At 43.0% G+C, this 26,440-nt stretch overlaps 1 protein-coding gene across 5 annotated transcripts in view; it reads left to right on the top strand.

The window, feature by feature from the left end:
- mtd (mustard) overlaps positions 1-26,440 on the top strand; it is a 2,476,738-nt gene that overhangs the window by 451,174 nt on the left and 1,999,124 nt on the right. The window lies entirely within an intron of this gene.

Below are 26,440 nucleotides of genomic sequence, written 5' to 3'. Positions count from 1 at the left end.
CAGCATCATTTTTTCCGACGGCACACCACACTACAAAAACTACACACGTTTGCTTTCCGACGGCACCCAACGTCTACAACAACACCACATTTTTTTTTCATCGGCGGCGCAACGCCGACCACATCAACAATAGCTACGGATATTAATTGCTGGCAACCACAAGTTCCACCTGCGACAGAGACGGCGGTAACAACAACATCACCTAGAAGCCTAAAGGTGGTATTGGCGGAGGTCATTTCCAACAACCAAACCACACTACGACGGCAGCAGCAGAAAATCATCGAAGCTTAACTTCGTCTTTTTTTTGCACCTTTTGTATTTTTTTTGCATATCGTATATATATGGAGTATTCCATCCCATTTCGACCAATTTTGAACCCGACCCCATTAGAATTGGCTGAAAGTTTTTCTTCTTTTTCTAGCTTACGAAAGACGTTTTTCAGAAGTTTTTCAAATTTTTTCATCCAACTCAAAAAAAGTTATGAATTTTTAAAAAACACCGTTTTTGTTTTAAAAATGCTATAACTTTTTCAAAAATTGACCGTTTGGGATCTTTTTTTTTAATTTGTTTTTAAATGTAGTTTTCGGAAAAAATTCCAAAAAATTTTTTAATTTTTTTGTTTGTAATTTTTCAGTTTTTCAAGATTTTTCGAATTTCGCCCTTTTTTTCTCTTCATAAACTTCAATCAATTCTGCAATCATCCCCACTAATCCCGGAGTGGGCCGAGAATTTTTTTTTTTTATTTAATTGAAAAAAAAAAACTAAAATTTTTTTGTATTTTTTCCGAAAAGTACATTTAAAAACATATTAAAAAAAAAAAATTATCCCAAACGGTCAATTTTTGAAAAAGTTATAGCATATGGAAAAAAATACCGTTTTCCAACTCAAAATAAGTTTTAAATACATATTGAAAAAAAAATGATCCCAAACGGTCAATTTTTGAAAATGTTATAGCATTTGGAAAAAAACACCGTTTTCCAACTCAAAATAAGTTATGAGGTGGGTTTTGTCTAAGGCTGGGGTAACACTCAGTCAATCCAGAGTCGAGTAAAGGTCCCACAAACCCCTACTGAATAAATACACGATATTTATGTGTTACGAACGCACGCACACACGGCTGGGGATATTAGGCGGACAGCAGCTTTCCGTGCAAAGATGGAGGCGGTGGCTAATAGGCGTAGTAGTAGCGGAGGGGTCGGTACGGTGGTTTAGCGGCGGTGCAGTAGCGGGCGGGATGGTACGGTTGTCCGGGAGCAGCGGCGGGATCAGCGCGGCGGCCGGACGGCGGACAGTATTAGCGGACGGATTGGTACAGTAGTATGAGCGCAGTGGCTGGACGGCGGACAGTATTAGCGGACGGATGGGTGTAGCGGTATAGACGAAGTGACGGCACCAGCGAACTGGATGGACGGTGATGCAGCGGCTTAACGGCGGTAGGATGGCGAGCGGCTAACGGTCGTTGTAGCAGCGGCGTGACGGATGCAGCGGCTCAACGGCGGTAGGATGGCGAACGGCCAACGGTCGTCGTAGCAGCGGCGGGACGGATACAGCGGCTCAACGGCGGTAGGATGGCGAACGGCCAACGGTCGTCGTAGCAGCGGCGGGACGGATACAGCGGCTCAACGGCGGTAGGATGGCGAACAGCCAACGGTCGTCGTAGCAGCGGCGGGACGGATACAGCGGCTTAACGGCGGTAGGATGGCGAACGGCCAACGGTCGTCGTAGCAGCGGTGGCACCAGAGGGGCGACGGTGCGACAGCAGCGGCGGTGGGCTACGGAGCGCGTACCAGGGCAGAGAGAGAGAGAGAAAATAGGCCGGCGACGGGGTTTACCTGGACAGCGGCTGCGCGTTCCGGGCGGGGTCGGATAGGCGTACCAACGGGCTGGTATTGGTCGGTCGGCTGCAACGGGAGCTGTGGTAGTCGCGGGGTCAGTCACCTGCGGAAGAGACTGCGAGGACTCGTTAGTGCTGGTTTCACCGCTGGACACCCCAGCCTCCGTACTTGCACACTAGTAGAAGGTGCGTAAGGGGGGCGGGGTTGTACCAGCCGATACACCGTGGGTCGACCCGTGGGCGGAGGGGAAGTGCACCTTAACGGCACAGCGGTAGCCCCTGTGCGCACGCATCGGCTCACGGCCGAAACCAGAGCTGAGGGGAAGGGGTGAAATGTCATGAAGGCATCGGGCCGCTCAACACCTAGGAGGGCGCGGGGGGCAAAGTAGCACAAGGCATCCTCCCCGTCGTCCTTACCTAAGTGAAGGGTGACCCGCGCCATGACGGCGCCCCTACCACTCAGCCAGCCAAAGCTAGGACTGAGGGGGAGAGGTTGTATGGTCATTAAGGCATCGGGCCACACCATACCTAGGAGGGCGCGGGGGGCAAAGTAGCACAAGGCATCCTCCCCGTCGTCCTTACCTAAGTGAAGGGTGACCCGCGCCATGACAGCGCCCCTTCCACTCAGCCAGCTAGCAGGAGGGAAAAATATGTCTTTAAAAAGACATCCACTCCCGCTGGCTCACCTGCGAGGACTGAATTGCGAAAATGCAAATTCAGTGTTTATATGGGTGGTGACGCAAACTGGTTGAGAATTCAACGCACCATTATTGCGATTTTCATTGGTTCGCAATTTAGTTGGTTGTTGAATATGCTATAAAAGAAGTGGTTGCTGGCTATGCTATAGCAAAATAAGTACAGGGAGGTTCAGGTTTAGGTGAATAAGGAAATACAGGGGGAGTTACGTTATTGTAACGTTACGTTACAGTCCCCCTCCCACTTCGGTTGACGGAAAGCTGCGGTGGGGGAAAGGTGGATCTCCAGGCATGGCCTAGGTATTATGCCGGTGTGCGTGTGGGCGAAGCACTTTATTTAAAAAAAAATATTTTTTCCAAAAATATACAGAGTCATTCTACTTAAGTCTAACAGAGTTAATGTTACTATTTCAGGTTCAATTGCAAAAACATCATTCTAATTAATTAAAAAAAAAAATTTTTTTTTTTTTTTTTTTTGTCGGGGTTGGAGTTGTACTGAACTGTATCCGTTGTCATACTTCTCTCGTTCCCGTTTGATGTTATGTAGATGTATATATGAAAATTAATTTTTTTTTTTTTTTTTTTTTTTTTTTTTTTGTAATTTGAAAAATAATTCACATTTCATTTTCTCTTAAAATTAACAGAGGGTGCATATATATATAAAAATAGAAAATTTTGATTGGTCTCGTCTTCCTTCTTCAGTGCCTTATTCGATTGGTACGATTCGTTTCGTTCCCATGAGTGACACCTTTGCGTGTTTGTCATTTATCACTTCTACCCTCACCCGCTGTGCTTTCCATCGGAATGTCCAGGTTTTCTTGGATTGGTTGGCCGGGCGTTTTAGCCTTAGTTCTCTAAAAAATTCCTCGGGATCCGGTAATTTTTTTTTTTTTGCGCTGTTTTTGTTGTTTCGTTGGTTTCGGGGGCGCGCCGTTCTTGCGTCTCTGTCGCCGACTCCTTCTCCCGGATGGCCATTAGGTGGTTTATTGGCGGCCCATGAAAAATTTGTATGCGTTGTATCCTTGGTTTGTTTGCCGGCCATAATGTTGCCTCAAACGGTGGGTGCCACGGCCGTATTGGTTTTGGTGAGTCCGGTGGTATGGGTTGCCGGTGTTTTTGACTCATGTTGGATGGTCTGGTTCCTGGAATGGAGAGATAAACGGGTTGTTTATGATTCGTACGGCTTTAAGTCTTGCAAGTGTGCGTGTGCGTGTTGCCGCTTTGGTTGCTCCGGGTGGCCTAATTTTACCGTGTTCGTCGAAACGTATTCCATCACCAAGTACGGGCCGGAAAATTTTGGTGCTAACTTCTGGGCGAATTTGTCTGCCACGGATGAGAGTGGGTGGTCCCTTTTCATCACCTGCTCACCTATACGTGGCTTCCATTGCCGTCTGCGTAAGTCGTAGTGTTTTTTCTCTTGCTTTGAAGCTTTGGCTAGATGCCCTTTTATCTCGTCCCACAACTTGGTGATGGACGGTGGTACGGTTGGTGGCTCTGCTGGTACTGCTCCCTCCGTGCGCACTTGCTGCGGTGCTTTAAGGTCTCTACCGAAGTTGATTTCTGCTGCTGATGCTGTTGTAGATTCGTGGCTGGCCGTGTTTATCGCGAATGCTATTTGCGGTATCTCCTGGTCCCAGGTGCGGTGGTCGTCCTTGCATCGCTGAGCCATCATGGTTTTCACGACTCGGTTGGTTCGCTCGGTGGGGTTTTCGTGCGGGGCGTAGGCTGCCGTAAACTTGTGATCGATGCGGTGGTCGTTCAAAAACGTTGCTAATGCCTTCCCGACGAATTGTTTGCCATTGTCTGTGAGGAGGGTTTTCGGGCAGCCCAATCGGTATATGACTCTTTCTTGGAGTGCTTTGATTACGCTTGCCGTTGTCGCTTGGCGCACTGGGATCAACTCCACCCACTTGGAGAATTTGTCCACCATTACGAGGAGGCAAGTATTTCCTTGCTTGGAACGGGGTAGTGGCCCTACGAAGTCAGCGGTTACTATTTCCCATGGTCGTGATGATTGCATGGTTGCCATCAATCCTGCTGGGCGTCTTTGCTCGACTTTGTATTCTGCGCATCTGATACACTTCCGTACGTGTTTGAGGACATCGCGGAACATCCCGGGCCAGTAATAGTTCTGTTGTGCTCTCTTAAGCGTCTTCTTCACCCCGAGATGTCCGGCGGCGGCGGCGTCGTGGACTTCCTGTAGTACGTCCTTTCGTCGGTCGGCTGGGATGCACAGCTTCCATTGCGGTGACCGCGAAAGTTGATTTCTCGGGGAAATGTGGCGGAAGAGTCGGTTATCGACGATCTGGTAATCTGGATGTGCTTGAGTTTTTTCCCGCACCTGTCTTGCTTTCCTCTCGTGCCAGTCGTTTGTTCCGTTGGTTATGGTGTACAAAATGTCGTCATCGGCGTGTCGTAGCGGGCAGCGGGAGAGTGCGTCGGCTACCACGTTCTGTGCTCCTTTTCGGTATTCTATCTCGAAATTATATTGTTGCAATTCCAGTGCCCATCTTGCCAGACGTCCAGAGGGGTTTTGGAGTGAGTGCAGCCATTTTAGTGAGTGGTGGTCGGTGATGACGGTGAAGTGATACCCCTCCAGGTACGGTATCATCTTACGGATACCCCATAGCACGGCGAGGCATTCCTGTTCGGTGGCCGAGTATCGTTTTTCCAGCTGGGTTAGGCTTCGGCTGGCGTAGGCTACTACATTCTCGTGGTCGGAATGGCGTTGAAAGAGCACGACGCCCAGGCCCTCTCCGCTCGCGTCGGTCTGGAGAAAAAACGGTCGAGAGAAGTCGGGACAACAAAGTATTGGCGCGCTGGAGAGCTTATCCTTGAGAGCTTTGAAGGCGTGATTTTGTTGCGCCTCCCATTTCCAGACTTGATACTTTTGCTGGCTCGGTGTGAATTCCTTTCGAACTGATGATATGTCCTAGGTAATGGAGTTGTTGCTGGACGAAGCTGCATTTTTCGAAGTTTACTTGCATCCTGTGTCTTTGTAGGCGCTCGAACACTTCCCTCAAGATCGCCAAGTGTTCTGCGAAGGTATCTCCCAATACGATGATATCGTCCAGGTAGGCGAAAACTTTTGGTTGGAGTTCGGGTCCAAGTATCGAATCCAGAGCGCGTTGAAAGGTAGCCGGAGCAGAGTGTAGGCCAAATGGCATGACTTTCCACTGGAACAACCCTCTGCCAGGAACTGTAAATGCGGTGTATGGTCGGGATGCTCTGGCGAGCGGGATTTGCCAGTAGCCGTTCTTCAAGTCAATGGTCGAGATGAATTTCGCCTCTTTCAGCTGGTCGAGAATGGCTCCAATTTGCGGCAACGGGTAAGCGTCTGGTTCGCTGGCGGCGTTGAGTTGACGGTAATCGATGCACATCCTCCACGTGCCCTGTTTTTTGCGGACTAGCACGATTGGCGAGCTGTACGCGCTTCGCGATGGTTCTATCCTTCCTCCTGCTAATAGCTCGTCTACCTCTTCGTTGATGACTTGTTGCATGGCCGGGTTGCGGGGGTAGTATCGTTGCTTCAGCGGTCGGTTGTGTTTGAGACGAATCGTATGCTCGGCTGCAGTGCTTGGTCCGATGATTTCTCCAAACCGCTTTTGGTGATGCGCCAGGAAGTTTCCCAGTTCCGTGTTTTGTTCGTCGCTCAGGTGTTCTCGGCTCGTCAATGCACATAGCGTATCCAGTTCGGGTGCTCTCTTGGTCACGGTGGCCTCTAGCGGCTGACCATCCAGCGTGAGGATGATTCCCCTCTGTCTTAGGAAGTCCATTCCGAGGATTACCTGTTCGGCCAAGTTTGGGATAACGGATAGCATCGCGTCTGTGGTTCGTCCTTGATACACAATCCTTGCCGGGTAGGAGTTCGAGGTAAAGACACATGTTTGGTCTGCCAGCTGGATGCTTCGCTTGTTTGGGCGCGCCTTGATGTTGTTCTTTTCTAGGTGTTTCCGTACGGTGTCATCTACATAGAATAGGGTGGCGCCGGTGTCCACTAGTGCGCGCACGCTCATGTCCTCGATGACCACTGGTATATAGAATCGGCCATCTACCTGTGTTTTTGCGGTTGATTTGCTGGCGGGTGGTTCTCTCGGCTTCTCTGATCGGACGTACGGTGCTTGGCGGCTTCCTTTAATAGCGTTGGACGGCGTTCGGGATGCGTTATCGGTAATTGGGCTAGTCGGGGGGCATGGGCAGTCCCTGGAGAGGATGTTGTCTTGGCCACACCGGGAGCAGAACTTCCTCCAGGGGCCCTTACATTGGAAGCGGTGGTGTCCGCGTTCCTTGCAGCGCCAACAGCACTCTTTGCTGTCGTATTCCATGGGTAGGTGGTATAGGCTGTGGGCCACCATTTTTCCCTGTTTCGCTTCCTCGCCTCTTAACAGCTCATACTCTTCCGTTAGCTCCAGGAGCTCCTCGATCGTCCTAAACTCGCTGCGTTTGACAAAAAGGCGGTATTCCACGCGTAGACCATCATAGATCCGTTCGAGGTGATTCTCTTCGCACATCGTCGGGTGTTGGCGGATCAGCGTTTCCAGTGCGAGGATGTAGTCCTTGGCCTTCTCTCGGCCTTGCTGTTTGCGTTGTCGGATGGCCTCTTCCAAATGTCGTATGTGTCGCTTAGGTAGAAAAAAATTTTGCACCTCCCTCCGCAGATCGCTCCAGCGGTGTATGTGTTGCTTACGGACGCGGTACCATTGCAGTGCTTTCCCCCGTAGAAGCTCCGGCAGTGTTGGGAGGAGTCGGTCGACGGGGATGCGGTAGCATTCGGCAAGCTCCTCTATCCTCTCAAGAAATTCGTGCAGTGACTCCTCCCCCGAAAAGTGCAAGTCCCAGCGGCGAACGGTATTCATAAGTTCACCGTCGCTCATTTCGTCTCGTTTTGGTAATGCGTTCTCTCCCTTTCCTCCGTGCGGCTGTGGGCTGTTGATCTGGATTGTAGGGATCGGCTTTGTTGTTGGCTGGGTTAGCGTAGCGAACTTCCCCTCTTCCTCGTTCACTTCTCGTTCCAACTCTTTCAACAGGTCTTCACTGAATTTCCTGGCGCGTTTCGCTCGCACGTAAGTACTCAGGGCGCGCCGCAGCTCGGCTACGGTTTGGCCTTCCACGTCGATTCGGTGTTCCTTACACTCCTCGATCAGCTTCTCCTTCCTAAGCAGGTAGATCCAATTGAGCGAGTCGGTGTTCAGCAGCGTGCCTTCCGGAGCCTGTGTGTGTGTTGTTTCTAGCGGTGCGTTCGTCGAACCCGCCCCGGCAGTGTTGGTGGTGGTTGTAGTTGTTTTTCCACGGTCATCTGCGGAGGAGGGTCCCTGCTCGGGCGCCATTTTTGAGGTGGGTTTTGTCTAAGGCTGGGGTACCACTCAGTCAATCCAGAGTCGAGTAAAGGTCCCACAAACCCCTACTGAATAAATACACGATATTTATGTGTTACGAACGCAAGCACACACGGCTGGGGATATTAGGCGGACAGCAGCTTTCCGTGCAAAGATGGAGGCGGTGGCTAATAGGCGTAGTAGTAGCGGAGGGGTCGGTACGGTGGTTTAGCGGCGGTGCAGTAGCGGGCGGGATGGTACGGTTGTCCGGGAGCAGCGGCGGGATCAGCGCGGCGGCCGGACGGCGGACAGTATTAGCGGACGGATTGGTACAGTAGTATGAGCGCAGTGGCTGGACGGCGGACAGTATTAGCGGACGGATGGGTGTAGCGGTATAGACGAAGTGACGGCACCAGCGAACTGGATGGACGGTGATGCAGCGGCTTAACGGCGGTAGGATGGCGAGCGGCCAACGGTCGTTGTAGCAGCGGCGTGACGGATGCAGCGGCTCAACGGCGGTAGGATGGCGAACGGCCAACGGTCGTCGTAGCAGCGGCGGGACGGATACAGCGGCTCAACGGCGGTAGGATGGCGAACGGCCAACGGTCGTCGTAGCAGCGGCGGGACGGATACAGCGGCTCAACGGCGGTAGGATGGCGAACAGCCAACGGTCGTCGTAGCAGCGGCGGGACGGATACAGCGGCTTAACGGCGGTAGGATGGCGAACGGCCAACGGTCGTCGTAGCAGCGGTGGCACCAGAGGGGCGACGGTGCGACGGCAGCGGCGGTGGGCTACGGAGCGCGTACCAGGGCAGAGAGAGAGAGAGAAAATAGGCCGGCGACGGGGTTTACCTGGACAGCGGCTGCGCGTTCCGGGCGGGGTCGGATAGGCGTACCAACGGGCTGGTATTGGTCGGTCGGCTGCAACGGGATCTCTAGTCGCTCTTCTTCGGCAGCTGTGGTAGTCGCGGGGTCAGTCACCTGCGGAAGAGACTGCGAGGACTCGTTAGTGCTGGTTTCACCGCTGGACACCCCCGCCTCCCTACTTGCACACTAGTAGAAGGTGCGTAAGGGGGGCGGGGTTGTACCAGCCGATACACCGTGGGTCGACCCGTGGGCGGAGGGGAAGTGCACCTTAACGGCACAGCGGTAGCCCCTGTGCGCACGCATCGGCTCACGGCCGAAACCAGAGCTGAGGGGAAGGGGTGAAATGTCATGAAGGCATCGGGCCGCTCAACACCTAGGAGGGCGCGGGGGGCAAAGTAGCACAAGGCATACTCCCCGTCGTCCTTACCTAAGTGAAGGGTGACCCGCGCCATGACGGCGCCCCTACCACTCAGCCAGCCAAAGCTAGGACTGAGGGGGAGGGGTTGTATGGTCATTAAGGCATCGGGCCACACCATACCTAGGAGGGCGCGGGGGGCAAAGTAGCACAAGGCATCCTCACCGTCGTCCTTACCTAAGTGAAGGGTGACCCGCGCCATGACAGCGCCCCTTCCACTCAGCCAGCTAGCAGGAGGGAAAAATATGTCTTTAAAAAGACATCCACTCCCGCTGGCTCACCTGCGAGGACTGAATTGCGAAAATGCAAATTCAGTGTTTATATGGGTGGTGACGCAAACTGGTTGAGAATTCAACGCACCATTATTGTGATTTTCATTGGTTCGCAATTTAGTTGGTTGTTGAATATGCTATAAAAGAAGTGGTTGTTAGCTATGCTATAGCAAAATAAGTACAGGGAGGTTCAGGTTTAGGTGAATAAGGAAATACAGGGGGAGTTACGTTATTGTAACGTTACGTTACAAAGTTTTAAATACATATTTAAAAAAAAAAATGATCCCAAACGGTCAATTTTTGAAAAAGTTATAGCATTTGGAAAAAAACACCGTTTTCCAACTCAAAATAAGTTTTAAATATTTTGAAAAAAAAACGGTGTTTTTTTCAAAATGCTATAACTTTTTCAAAAATTGACCGTTTGGGATCATTTTTTTTTTTAAATACGTTTTTAAATGTACTTTTCGGAAAAAATACAAAAAAAATTGTAAAGTTTTTTTTTTCAATTAAATAAAAAAAAAAATTCTCGGCCCACTCCGGGATTAGTGGGGATGACTGCAGAATTGATTGAAGTTTTTTATGAGAAAAAAGGCGAAATTCGAAAAAATCTCGAAAAACTGAAAAATTACAAAAAAAAAAAAAAACTTTAAAATTTTTTTTGAATTTTTTCCGAAAAGTACATTTAAAAACAAAATAAAAAAAAAATCCCAAACGGTCAATTTTTGAAAAAGTTATAGCATTTTGAAAACAAAAACGGTGTTTTTTTAAAAATTCATAACTTTTTTTGAGTTGGATGAAAAAATTTGAAAAACTTCTGAAAAACGTCTTTCGTAAGCTAGAAAAAGAAGAAAAACTTTCAGCCAATTCTAAAGGGGTCGGGTTCAAAATTGGTCGAAATGGGATGGAATACCCCATATGTATCTATTCATATGTATATTCCTTTTTTTTATGTAGATTTTTGGTAGAAAAAAAAACTAAGGGCGGGCATCAAATGGTCTTTATATTTGCGCTTGTTAGTGGGAAAATTGTGCTAAGGTCTAAATAATATTTTACTTTGTTTTTTTTTTTTATACTCAGTTGAGCAGAGCTCACAGAGTATATTAAGTTTGATTGGATAACGGTTGGTTGTACATATATAAAGGAATCGAGATAGATATAGACTTCCATATATCAAAATAATCAGGATCGAAAAAAAATTTGATTGAGCCATGTCCGTCCGTCCGTCCGTCCGTCCGTTAACACGATAACTTGAGTAAATTTTGAGGTATCTTGATGAAATTTGGTATGTAGGTTCCTGAGCACTCATCTCAGATCGCTATTCAAAATGAACGATATCGGACTATAACCACGCCCACTTTTTCGATATCGAAAATTTCGAAAAACCGAAAAAGTGCGATAATTCATTACAAAAGACCGATAAAGCGACGAAGCTTGGTAGATGAGTTGAACTTATGACGCAAAATAGAAAATTGGTAAAATTTTGAACAATGGGCGTGGCACCGCCCACTTTTAAAAGAAGGTAATTTAAAACTTTTACAAGCTGTAATTTGGCAGTCGTTGAAGATATCATGATGAAATTTGGCAGGAACGTTACTCTTATTACTATATGTACGCTTAATAAAAATTAGCAAAATCGGAGAAGGACCACGCCCACTTTAAAAAAAAATTTTTTTTTTAAAGTAAAATTTTAACAAAAAATTTAATATCTTTACAGTATATAAGTAAATTATGTCAAGATTCAACTCCAGTAATGATATGGTGCAAGAAAATACAAAAATAAAAGAAAATTTAAAAATGGGCGTGGCTCCGCCCTTTTTAATTTAATTTGTCTAGGATACTTTTAACGCCATAAGTCGAACAACAATTAACCAATCCTTTTGAAATTTGGTAGGGGCATAGATTTTATGTCGTTAACTGTTTTCTGTGAAAATGGGCGAAATCGGTTGATGCCACGCCCAGTTTTTATACACAGTCGTCCGTCTGTCCTTCCGCATGGCCGTTAACACGATAACTTGAGCAAAAATCGATATATCTTTACTAAACTCAGATCACGTACTTATCTGAACTCACTTTATCTTGGTATGAAAAATGAACGAAATCCGATTATGACCACGCCCACTTTTTCCATATCGAAAATTACAAAAAATGCCATAATTCTATACCAAATACGAAAAAAGGGATGAAATATGGTAAGGTAATTGGATTGTTTTATTGACGCGAAATATAACTTTAGAAAAAACTTTATAAAATGGTTGTGACACCTACCATATTAAGTAGAAGAAAATGAAAAAGTTCTGCAGGGCGAAATAAAATACCCTTAAAATCTTGGCAGGTATTACATATATAACTAAGTTAGCGGTATCCAACAGATGATGTTCTGGGTCACCCTGGTCCACATTTTGGTCGATATCTGGAAAACGCCTTCACATATACAACTACCACCACTCCCTTTTAAAACTCTCATTAATACCTTTAATTTGATACCCATATCGTACAAACTCATTCTAGAGTCACCCCTGGTCCAGAAAGGCCCACTCCCTTTTAAAATACTCATTAACTCCTTTCGTTTGATACCCATATTGCACAAACGAATTCTAGGGTCACCCCTGTTCCACCTTTATGGCGATATCTCGAAACGGCGTCCACCTGTGGAACTAAGGATTACTCCCTTTTAAAATACTCATTAACACCTTTCATTTGATACCCATATCGTACAAACGCATTCTAGAGTCACACCTGATCCATCTTTATGGCGATATCTCGAAAAGGCGTCCACCTATAGGACTAAGGCCCACTCCCTCTTAAAATACTCATTAACTCCTTTCGTTTGATACCCATATTGCACAAACGAATTCTAGAGTCACCCCTGGCCCACCTTTATGGCGATATTTCGAAACGGCGTCCACCTATAGAACTAAGGCCCACTCCCTTTTAAAATACTCATTAACACCTTTCGTTTGATGCCCATATTGTGCAAACAAATTCTAGGGTCACCCCTGGTCCACCTTTATGGCGATATCTCGAAACGGCGTCCACCTATGGAACTAAGGATTACTACCTTTTAAAATGCTCATTAACACCTTTCATTTGATACCCATATCGTACAACACACCCAGAAAAAAAATTTTCGAGCCTGCGAGATTTCATTTTTTTTATTTTTCTTCGACTTGATTTTTAAGGTTTACTATATTCAAAGTACACCGATCTTTATCGGTGTGCTCTGCCTATAGTTCTACTTCCGCCCATGCTTTTTTTTTGTTCCATTTCGATTAGACCGCCACTATCTCGAAATTATGAAATTTTGAGTTAGTTAAGATTTTATTTTTTTGTTTGCACAAATTGCATTTACATGTATTTGCCAGAACGCTTCCGGCAAACTTACCCTTATCCTTCCGGTACTTAACCTTAGGGGCTTGTTTATAAGCATCCACATAAAATTGTTCAATTTTTTGCATATTTATTTTTTTTACGAGTTTTTTTTTTACCCACGTTTTTTTTTCATATTGTCATCACGACTATAAATTTATTACTATCCATACGCTCATTAGTCAAGATCGGAAGCGATCGATCTTGATCAGTGTTTGAGCGTGGTCATATGTACATATGTATGTTTGATTTTTTTTGTTTCATCTACTCAACTGCAGCGGCGCCGGTGGAGAAGAAGAGTAATTGGTGAGTGTTTTGAATGAACCATTGAAATTTATCAAAATACACCTGTTTAGTTGTATGTACATGTGTTAGCACAGATTCCTGCTCTTGCAAAAATAGAACAGGAATTAGCAAATCAGAAAAAAACAGATTGCAACGAACATATGTACATGCATGAAAAACGTCACAAACGTACATTTGCACTTATATACATACCTTTTGTTTTCATATACACATAAATTAATTTTTCTTTTTTTAAATTTTATTTTGAGTAAATAGAAACTTTAGAAGTTGATCCTAGTAGTTAAGCCTTTTGAAATCATTGTCGAATTATTTTGTATTAAACTTTGAATTTAAAGTTCTTTTTTTAGAAATCATTGAGCTAGTAGTAGGGTGTTATTTGCTAATTTGTAAACCAAAAACTTTGTAAATAAATTATAAGAATTATGTTTGGATGAAATTTGAATATATTCATTATGCAGGGCTAGGTTGACAATATTTGGTGTTGGTGCTGCGCTTGTGCGTGGCAAGGTTAGGTGATGGTGAGTAGTAGGGAAATGACCCAATGAGGACAGACATACCAATGTCAGGCTTGGGGGCACTGTAAGGTAAACAGGAGTCAGCACAGTGCCCACGGTGTGGTGCAAGTTGCACTGCAGAAGGAGGGTAGACTCCACCTGACAACACGGGCCTTCATCTTTTTCTTCCCATTATGCTTTCCCCTTCCAACTTTGCCCCTCATGTCTATTTACATCTTTTCAGCTCTTTCTCCTTCCTTTCCTATATATATGCAGGTATGAACCCTTTTTGTTCATGTGGCTGCGGGTGAGCTCGGTGGTGCAATACCCTGCCCAAGACGACGAGCTAGCCTGGGCCCGCAAGCATACCTGCTTGCCGCCGCTCCTCACCACCCAAACAGCCAGCCATGTAACAATGGCGCTCAACGGCAATAGCCCGATCAAATTTTAATTTCATTCAGTTAGTTAATTATTTCTTATTTTAAATTTCAAGTCTCCATTTTTCCTTTGATTACTTAATTCTTGTTTGGTACTTTTAAATTTCTTAATCTTTTTACCTTTCCTTCCTTAGATTTTTTTTTAAGTTCTTCTTATCCTTCCGATCCCAATCCCTATTTCCGTCTTTTGACAGGGACCGTCATGATGGCAACGCCGATTGGGCTCGCCTGGTCGACAAGTGTCATCATGACAAAGGTATAGGGTGTGGCTGTGTATTCATGCCAGGGTTCCTTCCTCGTGTTCCTGCAAATTGATTAAGTGGTACCTGGTATGACACTCAGCTAGAAGACGGACGCTAGTAGGAGGTCGTGGCGAGCTACCTTACCGTGAGTCCAGAACTGCCGGTAAGTGAGGCTTGCAGTCGTCGCCACGACAGTTAGGAGAGGAAGTGTGGCATCCACTCTTAGGGACTAGCTCTTGAGCGTGATGTGCCACACTTCCACGGACAGCACGAAAACGGACTAGACAGTATATAGATACGGACGAACACACTGCCTTCACCGAACCTTCGCCAAGGCAGCACCACACTCACCAAGGTAAATATTCTGTTTCAGTAGTAATATTTTTTTTGCAAATTGCAAATTTCATATCTTTTTATTTTTGGCGTTTAGTAACAATTGTTTGTAAATTGCGTTTTAAAAATTTTTGGGTTTTGTTTGGGTTGGCATCTAATTGAATTTTTGAAGTTTTGCTTTACGCACATACATACATCCACACAAACTTAGTATATGAATTTTATTTTAGTTATAAGTATTTTTTTATTATATTTTAATTTTTTGTGTGATATATATCCGCACATTTACCTTTTTTTTTGTTCTTGAATAACACTTTTTTTTCATACTCCTACACCAGAAATTCCTGGGTTTTTACACACACACATATATATACGCATACATACGAAATTTAATTGTTTTATTTATATTGTTTTCATATTGTGTTTTTTTTTTATATTAGTTGGTATTGTATGTATATTTGATTATTGGGATTTGCAGTTGGCCCTATATCCATCATATCCTTGCTAGCTTGATGTTTTTTCATTGTTTACATCTTTGGGGTAAATACTTACATATCTTCTTTGAGAACCTTCCCTTTTATTTGCTTTGTTGGGGTTTCATAACTTTTGTCACTTTTCGCGTTTAGATTTTTTTTGGTAAAATTTTTTTCGGATATCGACAGTGGATGTCGGAGAAGGAAGTCGAAGATAGAGTTGTTGGGGGATTGGGTATCCTCGACTCCCATAGGTGCGAGCCCTAGAAAACCAAATAGTTGGTTCGGTCTTCAACCAAATTGACACGGGTATACCGAGGCCCTTTGTCCCTACGGACTATTTTAATAGGTGCGCGTCGCGGATTTTTGGATATTTTGGCCCTGATCGCCCGCTGAGGGTCTCTGTTGCGAACGGGGTGTCATGTAACGAGCTAGACAGTAGCTTGAATTTCTCCCAAAAAATCGATTTGGTGTGCCAAATGGTCGATAGGGAAAACGTGGGTGCCCAGGGATCACGCGCCATCAACGAATGTCGGCACCAGCTTTAATACTCCTCAAAGCCACACCGCCCAAAATGAAAACAATGTTAAACTGCTGAGCCGAATGATGGCGCAACAAAACGACTTGGTGGCGCAAATGGTTAATGAGGTGGTGAGCATTAAGACCAGTGTCGATAACCTTGGTGACCGCGTAGCAGACATAGAAACGTCTGTGCAAGCGCCTGTACGTCGGTCCGCCTTGGCATCTACGCCCGAGCCTCAGAGCCGGAGGGGGGGGGGGCGCAGAGCGCATCAATGAGTCAACGGTTAGTTACAGTACCGGGCGAGATGCCAGCGATCCTCCCAGGTGGAAGAAGCTGGCGGAGTTAACCGGGGACTCCAGCCACAACACAGGCAACCTGGCAACACTCAAGTAAAAATTTTGAGGAGAAGGGATACGGAAAACAGGGAAGAAGTGAAGCAGGCAGGAATGATACGGAAAAAAAGGAGATTAAGAGTTTACACCAAAGAAAGCTAGACTACGAAGAAGCAAGAAAAAGAATATTTTGTGATACAATAAATCCAAGTAGGAAAAACAGAAATTTTAAGAAGATAGAGAAGATGAGGGAAAAGAGAAAATATTTTAAAAGGTTGAAGAATAAAATAGTTTCAACAATTGTCACCGTGAAAGGTGATAATAGGTTTTTTGCGAAAACCACTATAGGAGGTCAGGAAGTATTAGCTCTCTTGGACTCCGGGGCGAGCGCCAGCTACTTAGGAATTGGCTCAGCTGCACTTCTTCGGGGAAAGGAAGCCTTGATTATGCCAATCAAGGGCAAAAATATCCGAACCGCAAACGGGGAGGAAACCGCCGTGGTAGGAGTAATAAAGTTACCGGTTGTGTGGGATAATTCGACGGAAGAATTAGAATTTTTGATAGTGCCAGGTCTATAACAACAAGTTTATTTAGGTATAGACTTTTGGCAGGCATTCTGTATGAGTGTTGAGAGCAAAGGTTTCAATGGGAGTGTGAATGCTGCCAGTGTGGCGGAGCTCGTGCCCGCCGAGGGTGACCTCTCTTTTGACGCAGTCCAACACGTTTTGACGACGGAACAAAACCATATGTTGGAGCGTGTGAAGACCCAATTCCCGTCCTTCGCGGTATTGGGGTTAGGCCGGACAGACAAAGAGGAGCACGTCATCGAGGTCTGCCGGTCAAGCAACGCCATTACCCAATTTCTCCGGCCATACAAAAACTCATATACGCAGAGTTAGATCGAATGTTGGACATGGGAGTCATCGAGGAGTCCAACAGTAGTTGGAATTCCCCCGTATCACTGGTTATTAAAGGAACGAAGAATCGGCTTTGCCTAGATGCCCGCAAAGTGAATGAAAGAACCATAAAGGACGCATACCCCTTACCACATATTGATGGAATTTTGAGCCGCCTACAAAACGCGAGATATATTTCCGCAATCGACTTGAAGGATGCTTTCTTGCAGATTCCCCTCGAGAGGAAACCACGTGAGAAGACTGCCTTCACTGTCCCTGGCCGACCCCTATACCAATTCACGGTCATGCCTTTCGGGTTGTGCAATGCAGCACAACGAATGTGTCGTCTCATGGACAAGGTCATTCCGGCCGCTTTACGTGAATGTGTATTTTTTACTTAGACGATTTATTAGTTTTTTTCGGTAGATTTCGAGTCCCATATGTGTCTGTTGGAAAAGGTCGCTCGGTGTCTTCGCGAGGCTAAATTAATCATAAATGTAGAGAAAAGCAAGTTTTGCTTTAAAGAGGTGCGATATCTAGGGTACTTAGTCGGGGATGGATGCATTAGGACAGATGTCAATAAAGTGGTGGCTGTGAGGGACTTTCCAGTTCCGAAAACCCCGAAGCAACTACGACGGTTCCTGCGCATGTCGGGCTGGTACCGACGTTTCATACAGGACAACGCGACTATTGCAGCTCCGCTGCACGACTGCCTATAGAAAGGTAAAATCAAAAAGTTTACCATGACGGACGAAGCTTTGAAATCTTTTGACATTTTGAAGCAAAGGTTGATTTCTGCACCAGTGCATACACACCCTGATTTCAACAGAAAATTTTATATTCAATGTGATGCATCAACTGACGGAGTGGGAGGGGTTTGTTCCAACTGGACGATGACCAGAACAAAAGACCGATTGCATATGTATCGGCAAAACTTGATAAGGCGCAGAAGAACTATAGCATCACCCAACTAGAATGCTACGCCGCTATAGTGAGTGTGAAGAGATTCCGAACTTACGTGGAGGGAACCCCGTTCACCATCATAACTGATCATGCCAGCCTCAAATGATTCATGAATCAGAAAGATCTTTCTGGGAGGTTGGCAAGGTGGAGTTTGAAACTCCAGGGTTATGATTTCGATATCCAACATCGAAAAGGTGCACATGGACGAAATACAGACGAACGACAGAGCCATCGACGTATGTCTCGAGTCACCGTGCTTCGAGTCGGAGGAGTATACCGAGTTGAAAAGGACGGTGACCGAGAACAAAGAAAGTTACCAGACTTATGCATATCGGACGGTTACATCTATAAACGGACGCAATTCGACAGGGGGGACGATCTTCTATCGAACCAGACCAGGAAGCTTTGGGTTCCGTCGGAATTGCGACCGGGGCTGGTAGTGCCGTCTCACAGCTCACTGTCCGCTGGTCATGGTGGCATCCACAAAACATTATCCCAACTACGTCAAAAATACTACTGGCCAGGAATGGTCACCGATGTATGCGCTCACATAAAAGACTGCGAAACTTGCAAAACTAACAAAACTCAAAACTTTTTCAAACAACCCATGATGGGAAAACAAAATCTCACAGAGCGACCTTTCCAACATTTTTTTTTATTGATTTTATGGGTCCCTATCCACGTTCTAGTGATGGTAATGTCTTTGTCTTTGTATGTTTAGACCACTTTTCGAAATTCGTGTTTTTGAAACCAATGCGGAGGGCCACTTCAGTGGAAGTCACAAAGTATTTGGAAAAAGATATTTTTCACATTTTTGGCGTGCCCGAATATATCCACCTTGACAACGGAAAACAGTTTATTTCAGAAATGTTCAGTAGTTTTCTTGATAAGAACGGCACTAAGCACGTAAAAACAGCATTCTATTCGCCACAGGGTAACGCGGCGGAGGGCGAATAGATCTGTTCTGCAGATAATCAGATCCTTTATAAAGGAAAATCAGAAAAATTGGGACAAATGTGTCAGTGATGCAGCATTCGCTCTCCGCAGCGTTGCGCATTCAGCAATCAACATGTCGCCATATTTTGCCACTTTCGGTATGCCCATGATACAGCATGCTGCATCATATGAGCTATATCGAAAGCTGGCGGCGGTAAAGGATGTTGATTGCGATGTGCAAGAAACAAGCGATAGAATGCAGCTCATCAGAAATAAAATAATGAAAGAGCTGAAGTTGGCCCATGACAGGAGTGAAAAGATATATGAGCTAGAAGTAGAGATGTAAAGTTTCAGATTGGAAAAGTGGTATACCGCCGAAACTTCAAACAAAACTCCCAAGTTGACAATTACAGCGCCAAGTTAACCCCGAAACAAGTCAAATGTATAGTTTTAAATGTAATCGGGAAATCGATGTATGAACTTGGCGATAGTAGTGGGAAAAAGATCGGCGTATACCACGCTAAAGATATTTTTGCAAAATAGTTATTATGCTTGTTTTTGTAGTGCTGATACTTTTGATATATGTTATTAATTTATTAATCGACGTATTTTATTTATTTATTGACGTATTGTATTTATTAATTTATTGACGTATGTGATTATTTTACTAAATTATTTTTTATTTTTCTTGACCTTTTTATTTATTTGATTATTTTTGCATTTATTTAGATTTTTTTAAATTAATTTATTTATTTTACATATGTTTTTTTACTTGACTATATGATCTGTGATATTTTATTTTATTTATCCCTTTTATTTCACCTTTTTTTATTGCCAGTGATATTTTATTTTATAGTTTTTATTAAGTTTTATTATCTGTGATATTTTATTTTTTTAAATTATTCTAGATTTTAGTTTCTATATGTGATATAAATTATGTTTGGTATAAGGAGTTGAAGTAACCCAGTGACTTAGTATGTAGATGTAGTAATAGAACCAAGCGTTAACGATAAAATTAATCCCGGCATTGAGTCGTGGGTAGAGGCCACACGTTGGACGGGAAACAAAAGGTTGCAGGCTGCGTACGAATTTTTTTTTACGCACACGCTCCATAGTGCAGGCACCATCGGCGGTTGCGAGCCTGTAACAACACCCTTGCATCATAAGCACTGGTTCGAATGAATGGCACTATGTATCTGTGACTACGTGTGATGTGTCTAAGTTCGTGTCTTGGTCGCAATGTTGCAATGACTGGCGCAACAGCACAATGGCAACATTGTGTCTGGAGTATACGGCGTAGCAACATTGCTGATGGTGTAGCAACATTGCAGTCAAGACACGAACTAAATGTATCTGTGTAGGTGTTAGTTTGTTTAAGTATGTGAATGTATTAGGATGTGGATGGATAAATGAAAATACGGGAAAGCCGAAAGATAGCTCTGCACGTATAGGTAAACATTTTTTTTCTAAGTAACGTTCTCTGCCACGGCGGTGGCTATAAAAGGGCACAACGTTAGGCAACGGGCAAAGTATCATTTTATCTGTGCCAGTGCGTGTAAGTGCAAAGCGTAAAAATCTGTTAAATACATACAGTTTTTAGTGCGCGGCTTTGATCGATTAAAATCCGAAAATTTTATTCAGTGTGTGCGCGCCGAAAAGTTTTTCGCGAAACGTAAAGCATAAAAACGCAGGAGGCCAACTACCAAGCGGTTCCCGACTCAGGACAGCAACAGAAGTTCCAGGCAAGCACAGTGGTTTTCTTTGCCCTTGAATTGTTTTTTTTTTACCTTCCTCCAACTTGGCATGTCCACTGGGAAATTGGCTTCCATATAGCCAATTTTCCAAGCAAGCCAAGAGCAAACTTGCATGGATGTATACACGCCCACATACAGACATATGTGTGTCGGTGTGTATATTAATAATGCAGACAAAGAGATAGATTCAACATCACCAGTTTTTCCACACTAGGAATTCTTGAAGAATAATGTTTTTTGTATATTAACAGGGCACTTTTGGAAAGAACCCACTGAGCACACAATTGCAAATTTCGGCTGCGGCCTAAGGGCCAAATTGGCGACATACTGCCCAACAACAACTGCATCACCTTTTAAACCGACGGCACAACACGCCCACAACAACACCACCCGTTTGCTCACTTAGACAGCGCAAAACACGCACAACAACCACATATATTTTTTTTATCGGCGGCGCAACGCCAATTACGAGTAACACCCCTTTTTTCTATTGGCAATTACAATTCCCACCTGCGGCCACACTTGGTATTGCAACAAGTAAAAGGTATCAAAGAAAAGATCAGCAACAACCACAACAAATTTTGGCAGCATCATTTTTTCCGACAGCACACCACACTACAAAAACTACACACGTTTGCTTTCCGACGGCACCCAACGTCTACAACAACACCACATTTTTTTTTCATCGGCGGCGCAACGCCGACCACATCAACAATAGTTACGGATATTAATTGCTGGCAACCACAAGTTCCACCTGCGACAGAGACGGCGGTAACAACAACATCACCTAGAAGCCTAAAGGTGGTATTGGCGGAGGTCATTTCCAACAACCAACCACACTACGACGGCAGCAGCAGAAAATCATCGTAGCTTAACTTCGTCTTTTTTTTGCACCTTTTGTATTTTTTTTGCATATCGTATATATATGGGGTATTCCATCCCATTTCGACCAATTTTGAACCCGACCCCATTAGAATTGGCTGAAAGTTTTTCTTCTTTTTCTAGCTTACGAAAGACGTTTTTCAGAAGTTTTTCAAATTTTTTCATCCAACTCAAAAAAAGTTATGAATTTTTAAAAAACACCGTTTTTGTTTTAAAAATGCTATAACTTTTTCAAAAATTGACCGTTTGGGATCATTTTTTTTTTTAAATACGTTTTTAAATGTACTTTTCGGAAAAAATACAAAAAAAATTGTAAAGTTTTTTTTCAATTAAATAAAAAAAAAAAATTCTCGGCCCACTCCGGGATTAGTGGGGATGACTGCAGAATTGATTGAAGTTTTTTATGAGAAAAAAGGCGAAATTCGAAAAAATCTCGAAAAACTGAAAAATTACAAAAAAAAAAAAAACTTTAAAATTTTTTTTAAATTTTTTCCGAAAAGTACATTTAAAAACAAAATAAAAAAAAATCCCAAACGGTCAATTTTTGAAAAAGTTATAGCATTTTGAAAACAAAAACGGTGTTTTTTTTAAAATTCATAACTTTTTTTGAGTTGGATGAAAAAAATTGAAAAACTTCTGAAAAACGTCTTTCGTAAGCTAGAAAAAGAAGAAAAACTTTCAGCCAATTCTAAAGGGGTCGGGTTCAAAATTGGTCGAAATGGGATGGAATACCCCATATGTATCTATTCATATGTATATTCCTTTTTTTTATGTAGATTTTTGGTAGAAAAAAAAACTAAGGGCGGGCATCAAATGGTCTTTATATTTGCGCTTGTTAGTGGGAAAATTGTGCTAAGGTCTAAATCACAGAGTATATTAAGTTTGATTGGATAACGGTTGGTTGTACATATATAAAGGAATCGAGATAGATATAGACTTCCATATATCAAAATAATCAGGATCGAAAAAAAATTTGATTGAGCCATGTCCGTCCGTCCGTCCGTCCGTTAACACGATAACTTGAGTAAATTTTGAGGTATCTTGATGAAATTTGGTATGTAGGTTCCTGAGCACTCATCTCAGATCGCTATTCAAAATGAACGATATCGGACTATAACCACGCCCACTTTTTCGATATCGAAAATTTCGAAAAACCGAAAAAGTGCGATAATTCATTACAAAAGACCGATAAAGCGACGAAGCTTGGTAGATGAGTTGAACTTATGACGCAAAATAGAAAATTGGTAAAATTTTGAACAATGGGCGTGGCACCGCCCACTTTTAAAAGAAGGTAATTTAAAACTTTTACAAGCCGTAATTTGGCAGTCGTTGAAGATATCATGATGAAATTTGGCAGGAACGTTACTCTTATTACTATATGTACGCTTAATAAAAATTAGCAAAATCGGAGAAGGACCACGCCCACTTTTAAAAAAAAATTTTTTTAAAAGTAAAATTTTAACAAAAAATTTAATATCTTTACAGTATATAAGTAAATTATGTCAAGATTCAACTCCAGTAATGATATGGTGCAACAAAATACAAAAATAAAAGAAAATTTAAAAATGGGCGTGGCTCCGCCCTTTTTAATTTAATTTGTCTAGGATACTTTTAACGCCATAAGTCGAACAAAAATTAACCAATCCTTTTGAAATTTGGTAGGGGCATAGATTTTATGTCGTTAACTGTTTTCTGTGAAAATGGGCGAAATCGGTTGATGCCACGCCCAGTTTTTATACACAGTCATCCGTCTGTCCTTCCGCATGGCCGTTAACACGATAACTTGAGCAAAAATCGATATATCTTTACTAAACTCAGTTCACGTACTTATCTGAACTCACTTTATCTTGGTATGAAAAATGAACGAAATCCGATTATGACCACGCCCACTTTTTCCATATCGAAAATTACGAAAAATGAAAAAAATGCCATAATTCTATACCAAATACGAAAAAAGGGATGAAATATGGTAAGGTAATTGGATTGTTTTATTGACGCGAAATATAACTTTAGAAAAAACTTTATAAAATGGTTGTGACACCTGCCATATTAAGTAGAAGAAAATGAAAAAGTTCTGCAGGGCGAAATAAAATACCCTTAAAATCTTGGCACGTATTACATATATAAATAAGTTAGCGGTATCCAACAGATGATGTTCTGGGTCACCCTGGTCCACATTTTGGTCGATATCTGGAAAACGCCTTCACATATACAACTACCACCACTCCCTTTTAAAACTCTCATTAATACCTTTAATTTGATACCCATATCGTACAAACTCATTCTAGAGTCACCCCTGGTCCACCTTTATGGCGATATCTCGAAAAGGCGTCGACCTATAGAACTAAGGCCCACTCCCTCTTAAAATACTCATTAACTCCTTTCGTTTGATACCCATATTGCACAAAAGAATTCTAGAGTCACCCCTGGCCCACCTTTATGGCGATATCTCGAAACGGCGTCCACCTATAGAACTAAGGCCCACTCCCTTTTAAAATACTCATTAACACCTTTCGTTTGATGCCCATATTGTGCAAACAAATTCTAGGGTCACCCCAGGTCCACCTTTATGGCGATATCTCGAAACGGCGTCCACCTATGGAACTAAGGATTACTCCCTTTTAAAATGCTCATTAACACCTTTCATTTGATACCCATATCGTACAAACGCATTCTAGAGTCACCCCTGGTCCATCTTTACGGCGATATCTCGAAAAGGCGTCCATCTATAGAACTTAGGTCCACGCCCTTTTAAAATACTCATTAATACCTTTCATTTGATACCCATATCGTACAAACGCATTCTAGAGTCAACCCTGATCCACCTTTATGGCTATATCCCTAAATGGCGTCCACCTATAGAACTATGGCCCACTCCCTCATAAAATACTCTTTAATGCCCTTCATTTGATACACATGTCATACAAACACATTCCAGGGTTTCCCTCGGTTCATTTTCCTACATGGTTATTTTCCCTTATGTTGTCACCATAGCTCTCAACTGAGTATGTAATGTTCGGTTACACCCGAACTTAACCTTCCTTACTTGTTTTGAAATAGTTTTATTAATTTTTTTCATTTCACTCTGCTCTTGTTTTTAAATTTCTTTGATTAATTTTTCTTTTGCAATTTTCCTATCTTTTGACATTTATTTGGATTCCTTTATTTTTGATTCTTTGCGTTTCTTTTGTGGATAGTTACTATATTCAAAGTACACCGTATAGTTCTACTTCCGCCCATGCTTTTTTTTTGTTCCATTTCGGTTAGACCGCCACTATCTCGAAATTATGAAATTTAGAATAGTTAAAATTTTATTTTTTTGTTTGCACAAATTGCCTTTACATGTATTTGCCAGAACGCTTCCGGCAAACTTACCCTTACCCTTCCGGCACTTAACATTAGGGGCTGGCTTATAAGCACCCACAAAAAATTTTTCAATTTTTTACATATTTATTTTTTTACGAGTTTTTTTTACCCACGTTTTTTTCATATTGCCATCACGACTATAAATTTATTACTATCCATACGCTCATTAGCCAAGATCGTAAGCGATCGATCTTGATCAGTGTTTGAGCGTGGTCATATGTACATATGTATGTTTGAGTTTTTTGTTTCGGCTAGTCAACTTCAGCGGCGCCGGTGGAGAAGAAGAGTAATTGGTGAGTGTTTTGAGTGAACCATTGAAATTTATCAAAATACACCTGTTTAGTTGTATGTACATGTGTTAGCACAGATTCCTGCTCTTGCAAAAATAGAACAGGAATTAGCAAATCAGAAAAATAAAAACAGATTGCAACGAACATATGTACATGCAGGAAAAACGTCACAAACGTACATTGGCACTTACATACATACCTTTTGTTTTCATATACACATAAATTCTTTTTCTTTTATGACCTACTTTTACTTTGTACATAATTGATCTTATGTTTACTTGAGCGGTTGCGGAGGGTCAGGATTAGGGTTCTTGATTTTTTTTTTGTTCGCCCTCTTATTTTATTTTGTTTGAATTTGTATCTTTAGGATTTATAATTAGCTCCTATTAAAATATTACATTAGGGTGGCCCCAAAAGTTAATTTTTTTTTTTAGTTCAGACCCTTTGTCTATTAGTCGTAAGTATTCTGTATTGAATTGAATTCGAAATTGATTGAATTGAATTTGCAATGTTAATTAGCAATAAAGTTTAGCATTAAATTTCAGCATTTTTTTAAATTTTATTTTGAGTACATAGAAACTTTAGAAATTGATCCTAGTAGCTAAGCCTTTTGAAATCATTCTCAAATTATTTTGTATTAAAGTTTGAGTTTAAAGTTCTTTTTTTAGAAATCATTGAACTAGTAGTAGGGTGTTATCTGCTAATTTGTAAACCAAGAACTTTGTAAATAAATTATAAGAATTATGTTTGGATGAAATTTGAATATATTCATTATGCAGGGCTAAGTTGACAATATTTGGTGTTGGTGCTGCGCTTGTGCGTGTCAAGTTTAGGTGAGGGTGAGTAGTAGGGAAATGACCGAATGAGGACAGACAGACCACAATGTCAGGCTTGGGGGCCCTTTAAGGTAAACAGGAGTTAGCACAATGCCCACGGTGCGGTGCAAGTTGCACTGCAGAGGGAGGGTAAACTCCACCTGACAAGACAGGCCTTCATCTTTTTCTTCCCATTATGCTTTCCCCTTCTAACTTTGCCCCTCATGTCTATTTACATCTCTTTCAGCTCTTTTTCCTTCCTTTCCTATACATATGCAGGTATGAACCCATTTTGTTCATGTGGCTGCGGGTGAGGTCGGTGGTGCAATACCACACCCAAAACGACGAGCTAGCCTGGACCCGCAAGCATACCTTCTTGCCGCCGCTCCTCACCACCCAAACAGTCAGCCATGTAACAATGGCGCTCAACGGCAATAGCCCGATCAAATTTTAATTTCATCCAGTTAGTTAATTATTTCTTATTTTAAATTTCAAGTCTCCATTTTTCCTTTGATTACTTAATTCTTGTTTGGTACTTTTAGATTTCTTAATCTTTTTTTTTTACCCTTCCTTCCTTAGATTTTTTTTTTTTAATTCTTCTTATCCTTCCGATCCCAATCCCTATTTCCGTCTT

This window comes from Eurosta solidaginis, chromosome 1 (genome assembly GCF_040869045.1).
Source record: "Eurosta solidaginis isolate ZX-2024a chromosome 1, ASM4086904v1, whole genome shotgun sequence".
In the NCBI taxonomy this organism is placed as follows: domain Eukaryota; kingdom Metazoa; phylum Arthropoda; class Insecta; order Diptera; family Tephritidae; genus Eurosta; species Eurosta solidaginis.
Note: the sequence above shows the minus strand (reverse complement) of the source record. Positions and strands in the feature narration are given on the sequence as shown.